Consider the following 7,273-nt stretch of genomic DNA (forward strand, 5'->3'; position numbering starts at 1 on the left):
CAGATGAACCATAGTACAGGAAACGGTGGTGATTGAGCATTAAAAACTTTTTGTGGGCCACAAAGGCTTTGGATCAAGATGATATTTGTGTGATCTCTTCATCTAGGTATTTGTGACCTTATGAACAGGTTGGATGGAAAATAAATATATCGGTGGAATCCATGAAGTTTTTAATGGTGGGGATTAAATCACAACTGTTTCCTGTGTTGTGGTCTACCTAAGATTTGAGTCAGCTTCATTTTTGGGATCAAGCCCTAAAATGATCTTTCAAAATGGTTGGATAGTGTGGATTTAAGGAACATACATCATTATGAGCCCCACAGTTAGGGGTCCCACCCACCTGGTTGATCTGGGTCTCACTTAATCCGCTTCCAACTGTTAACTATTGTCGCCCAAAAATAATTCTATCAATTTAGCAGATGGGCCTTGATATCAAACATATAATTGGGTTTATAAAAATTTAGGGAAAATATTCATTAATACATTTGTTTCATAAGTTGTGGGTGACCTTCCAAGGCAAACCACATAAAATAGTGGAGATTGTATGTTTACCATTGAAGACTTCTAAGGTTAGAGAAGTTTTGTACCAAGTTGACATTTGTATTTTATCTTCACGTAGGGCTATATGACTTTATGAACAGGTTCAAGTTAAATGAGGAATAAATATTGTGGTGGCCTCTAAGAAGTGTTCAATGGGAAGCATTCAATCTATAGTAACTCATGTGGTATATGGTATTGTTGAGGCAAAAAAATAGAAAATGAATCACTTAAAGATAGGCTTAAGGCGCGTTACGAAGTCACTATCTTTAAGGCGATATTTGTAACCTACTGGTGATTAAACTAATTTATAAGAGGGTTACAACAAATACGCCTCCAGGATACAATAAGCCTTTTCTACAAGATCGGAGAAATGTGGGTTTCGGCCTAAAAAACTGAAAAAACCGCACCCCAAACACACTTTTACAGCAAACAACCCTGACTTCTGTGCTAGTATAATTTACCCCCTGAAAACTGTTTGTAATTTACTACCTGAAAATTATTTACAGTTTAGCGCCTGAAACTGTATCTTTCCAAAAACCTTCCAAATAATGAAAATGGTGAAGAAGAAGAACATGGAGAGGAGATTGTTGGAAATTATGAATTTGGATTGACCCAAAGATGGGCTTATATAAAATCACAAGAGATGCTTAAGGCCCTTTTTAGGAAAAGACATCATCTTTCATAATGTCTTTTCATCAATGGTGGTGTCTTTCCAACAATGGCATCTCTCCATTTCAAATTCAAAAGATGCTCCCTTCACCAAGAGGCATCACCATTCACAACAACAATCACCAAAGCCACAACCATTTTTTTCCCAAAAAACAAAATTTCTTTTCTTCATATTTTAAAAAAATCCAACAATCCCCCACTATTTTTCAAAATACAGAGGTCAGGGTATGTAAGGAAAATATGTGCATAGGAGAAGGTGTCTTATGGACTTGAACCTTCAATTAGTGTAAACAAATCGAAGTTGAATCAGAATCCTTAGTGACTATGGTATTGAACTAAGTATTCTATATGACACAACCAGACATGTTACACACATATATTTCAATTGTCATGTGTTCTAAAATTATAGCACATCAACGGCCATGTGATCTGTCATGGATTCATGAGTTCATGAGAGTAGCCAAAACTCTCGAACATCAGGAAGCGGCCCCACTTCCAATACTCATATATGTGAGTCCTTATGAATGCCCCTGTAATTATAGCACCCTTGAAAGAACTCATTAAGAGCAGCAGCTCATCCTCCTTTTTATCATTACAGGTACCTAGCACTATACATATATCCAGGAATGAGACAGATAGAAAACGTACAGTGCTGCTTCAGACACTTCTTGTGAGGTACTTTGCCCATTAAACCTATTAACTTAAGTTGGGTTTCCCTCATCCAGTGTCTATGAAATTGGCTTAAGTCTCATTCCTCTTGATATTCTACTGACAACATCCCTAACCAGTCCCTTGGTGAACGGGTCCACTAGATTTTCGATAAATCATACATACTGTATTGTTTTAACACTGTCACTAAGTAGTTGCCGCACAAAACTATACCTTAGACTAATATGTCTAAATTTTCCATTGTAGGTCTTGTTATATGCTTTTGATAGTGTCTCTTAACTATCACAATAGATAAGACCGGTGGTAAAGGCCTTACCAATAATGATATTTCTAATTATATGTTTCTTAACCATTCTGTCCCTTTACTACTAGCTGCCAAAGCAATGAATTTAGATTCTATAGTATAGTGAGATATAGAAGTTTGCTTCTTGGATCCCCAAAAAATGACAGCTCCTTCAAGTGTAAAAATTCATCCACTGGTAAATTTGGATTCATTAGAATTAGTGACCCAACTTGCATCACTATACCCTTCAAATACACTAGGGTAAATAGAAAAATGTAAACCATAGTTAATAATTTTTCTCAAATATTTGAATACTCTACAAACAGCATTCTAATGATCTAAGCTTGGATTACTTGTAAACCTACTCAATTTACCTACTGCAAAAGCAATATCAGGTCGAGTAGAAATCATGTTATACATAAGACTACCAATCACCTTGGAATATTCTAATAGAGATACAGTATGACCTTCATTTTTAATTAACTTGATATTAGAATCAAAAGGAGTAGAAACTGGGTTCTTATCATAGTGATCAAACTTTTTAAGTATCTTTTCAATATAATGTGATTGAGATAGAGTTATACCATTATTGTTTCTTAATAGCTTAATACCTAAAATTACATTAGCTTCCCCATATCTTTCATGTCAAAACTAGATGAAAAGAATCTTTTAGTGTTATTTATAACTTTTAAACATGTAAAGACATATACATAAAGACATATAAAGATTAGCATATCATCTACATAAAGACATATAATTACTCCTTTATTATCAGAGAATTTTGAATATACACATTTACAGATTCATTAATCTTAAAGCCATATGAGGTGACTACTTTATCAAATTTTTCATGTCATTGCTTAGGTGCTTGTTTAAGTCCGTATAGTAACTTAATCAATTTACACACTTTATTTTCCTGTTCTAAAATTATAAAACCTTCCAGTTGCTCCATATAAACCTCTTCATCGAGGTCACCATTTAAAAAAGTTGTTTTCACATCCATCTGATGGATTTCTAACTTATGAATAGATGTTAGAGCAACTAAAACTAGGATAGTTAATATCCTCGCTACTGGAGCATAGGTATCAAAAAAATCAATGCCTTCTTTTTGTGTAAATCCTCTAGCCACTAATCTAGCCTTAAACATTTTTATAGTTCCATCTGATCTTAATTTTCTTTTCAAAATCCATTTATGGCTTATTGGTTTTGATCCTGGGAGTAGATCCATAAGTTTTCATATTTCATTTTGCAATATAGAATCCATCTCATCGTTTATAGCTTCCTTCTAAAAAGAAGCATCCTGAGATTTAAGGGCATCATCTATTGTTACTGGATCATTTTCTATGTCACAAACAAACATGATTTCCTTTGTTATGTTATCTTTATCTCCTTTTATTAGCAGAAGGTAGAAGTTGGGTCCGAAAGATGTACCTTTTCTGATCCTATTGATCCTTTTAGGTTCTATGTCCTCTTTATCGAGACTGCTGATATATTGATCAGGTATTTGAGAACTACTGTTTGTACTAAGATCTTGAGGTCTTATTTCTTTTCTAGTTATAGAAGATAATGAGTTTTCATAAAACTCGGTATCTCTAGATTCTATTATAGTGTTTATCGGGAATGTATGATTAGACTCTATAAATAGAAACCTATAAGCCTTACTATTTTGTGCATATCTTATAAAAAAACACTTAAGAGATCCTAACCCTATCTTGGGCCTTTTAGGATCAGTAAGCCTAACTAAGGCTCTGCAACCACATACCTTAAAGTATGAGATGTTAGGAATCCTATTCTTCCATAGTTCATATGGAGTCTTACAAGTCTTAGAGTGAGGTATCCTATTAAATATATGAGAAGCAGTCAATAGGACTTCTCTCCAAAATCCTAAACTTTAACCTGCATTATTGAGCATAGAGTTTACCATGTCTATGAGAGACCTGTTTTTCCATTCTGCTATCTCATTTTGTTGGGATGAATAGGAAGCTGTAATTTTGTAATTTATACCATGAGTTTTGCAAAACTCTGAAAATTCTAACGATAGATATTCTCCTCCCTTGTCCGACTATAGAATTTTAATCTTTCAGTCTAATTGGTTCTCAACTTCTGCCTTATATATCTTGAATTTTTGTGGTGCCTTGTCTTTGTTCTTCAATAGATATACTAAGCTATAAAGGGAGAAATCATCTATAAAGATTATGAAGTATCTCTTTTCCCATCTTATTATTAAACCACTCATTTCACATATGTCACTATGAACTAGGTTTAGGAGTTAAATTCTCTTTCCACCCTTGGAAACAGTTTTCTAGTTATTTTGAATTGTACACAAATACTACATTTGTCATTAGGTTTTGTATACTTAGGGATTAGATTAAGATTAGACACATTATCCAAACTACGATAATTAATATGTCTTAATCTAACATGCCAAACATCATGTGAATCAAGCATATAAATGGAAGAAGAATTTTCATTTATAAGGTTTAATTTGAACATTCCATTTAATACATAGCCCTTCCCTATATATACCCCATTTTTAGATACAATTAATTTATCAGATTCAAATAGGAGTTTGAATTCAAATTTAGTCAGTAAACGAGTTGATATAAGATTCCTCCTAATATTCGGTACATGCAACACATCGTTCAGAGTAAGAATTTTTTCGAAAGTTAGATTAAGATGTACCTTCCTTTTTCCTACAACCTTGCATGTGGAGGTATTCCATATACATAGTTCTTAACTATCCCCCACTAATTCGTAGGAATTGAACATGTTGTAATTTTTACAAATTTGTCTTGTAACGCCAGAATCTACCCACCATTCAACATCCTCATTCAACATATTAACTTCAGAAACGACAACTGTCAGATTCATGTCTTCTGTCATATTAACTTACTGTTTCTTTTCTTGCATTTTTTTCTGTATTTTCGGCTATCTTTCTTAAAGTGACTAGGGATTTTACAAAAGAAGCATGGACTCTTCTTGGATGTGTTCTTTTTGAACCCTTGGTTATTAGGTTTGAGCCTATCATATTTCTTTAAAGGTAGCTTCTTTAATTCCCAATTCACACTATTCTCAATTATATTAGCGTTACTTAGGACCTCCTATTGTTCTTCATTTTTGTCACGGAGTTTAGATTCTTCTTCTATTCGAAGAAACATTAGGAGGTCCTCCAAGGACATTTTCTCTTTTTCCTGTTTCAATAATTTTCTAGTATCCTTCCATTTAGGTGGAAGTTTAGCAATAATGGTAGATACTTGGAAGGATTCGTCGAGATTAGTGCCATTGGCAATAATCTGTTAGATGATGACATGTAACTCATGTACTTGATCAAGGATAGGTTTTTCATCCAACATTTTGAATTCTAAAAACTGACTTACAAGAAATTTTTTGTTGCCTTCGCCCTCTGATATGTATTTGGTGAGCAACACATGCCATAAATCCTTAGCAGTCTGCTTTTGACGGTAAACATCCCATAACGAATCAGAAAGAGCGTTGAATATATAACATTTGCATAGGTAGTCGTTACGCTCCCAACTTTGTCTTTTTTGAATTTGTTATAATGTATCATTGTTAGATGGTGCTGAAGGAGGATCTTGAGTGAGCATATAATCCAACTTGAGTGATGTGAAGAAGAGATGGACTCTTGATTGCCATCGAAGAAAATTTGAGTCGTCAAACAGTGTAATTCGAACAAAGTCAGGATGACCCATAGAAGAGGCCATAATATCGCTTTAAAATTGTTATTTTTGAGGCAGAAAAATAGAAAATGAATCATTTAAAGATAGGCTTAAGGCGCATTACGATGTCGCTATCTTTAAGGCGATATTTGCACCCTATTGATGATTAAACCAATTTGTAAGAAGGTTACAGCAAATTCGCCTCCATGATACAATAAGCCTCTTCTCCAAGACCGTAGAAATGTGGGTTTTGACCCACAAAACCAAAAAAACTGCACCCGAACATGCTTTTACAGCCTACAACCCTGACTTCTGTGCTGTTACAATTTACCCCATGAAAGCTGTTTGTAATTTACTGTCTAAAAATTATTTACAGTTTAGCGCATGAAAACTGTATCTTTCCAAAAACCTTTCAAAAAAATGAAAATGGTGAAAAAGAAGAAGATAGAGAGGAGATTGTTGGAAATTATGAATTCGAATTGACTAAAGATGGATTTATATAGAATCACAAGAGATGTTTAAGGCCCTTTTCATGAAAAGACATCTTCTTCTATGGTGTCTTTTAATCAATGGTAGTGTCTTTCTAACAATGGCATCTTTCCATTTCAAATTCAAAAGATGTTCCCTTCACCAAGAGGCATCACCATTTACACCAACAATCACCAAAGCCACAACCAATCTTTTTCCAAAAATAAAATTTCTTTTCTTCGTATTTTTAAAAAACCCAAAAGTGTAGTCCACTTGAGCTTTGGATCCGTCTCAATTTTGGGCTCATGCCTTAAAATGAGCTGGCAAAATGCATGGACGATGCGGATAAAACACACACATCATGGTTGAGCACACAGAACTCTGACATCAGCTACGTGTTAGGGTCACCAGAGAAATCCGCTGTCCTTTTTGCTTGGGGTTCGAAAAGAAACAGGAAGTAAAGCTAAAAAGGAAAGGAAAAACAAAAATCAACAACTAAAGTAGTTAGGAAGAAGCTAAAGTAGGAAGTTTTTGGAATGATCTGATTTTTCACTTTCCAAAAAGGATAGATAACGGCAATATTGGAAAGTAGAGATCATGCTATAGTTGTGAAATCCAACAAATGTTATTTTAACGATAGCAGCCACTTGCATGGTTGGCAGTTTGCAAGTTGCAAAGAAAAGCATGCGATTTGCATGAGCCCATGGGTCTCTCTTGTACTTACGTTTTTCTGGTGCGCAAGATTTCGTGCTTGTGGGTGGTGATCCAGACAGTTGGTCTTATGTGCCATGTTTTAGATAGTGGATTCTCCAAAAATCACTCCAGATCCTATCCTTTAATAATTGGGAGGATTTCTGTTGAATGTGGGTTGTTGATGTATCCTCTCCTTAACTGTATATTTGGTTGGTTTCAGTTAAAGGGCTAGGATCTTCTAATTAGGAAGAGTTTTCTTCGGTTCTTTATTTTC

Source organism: Magnolia sinica, chromosome 10 (assembly GCF_029962835.1).
Source record: "Magnolia sinica isolate HGM2019 chromosome 10, MsV1, whole genome shotgun sequence".
NCBI lineage: Eukaryota > Viridiplantae > Streptophyta > Magnoliopsida > Magnoliales > Magnoliaceae > Magnolia > Magnolia sinica.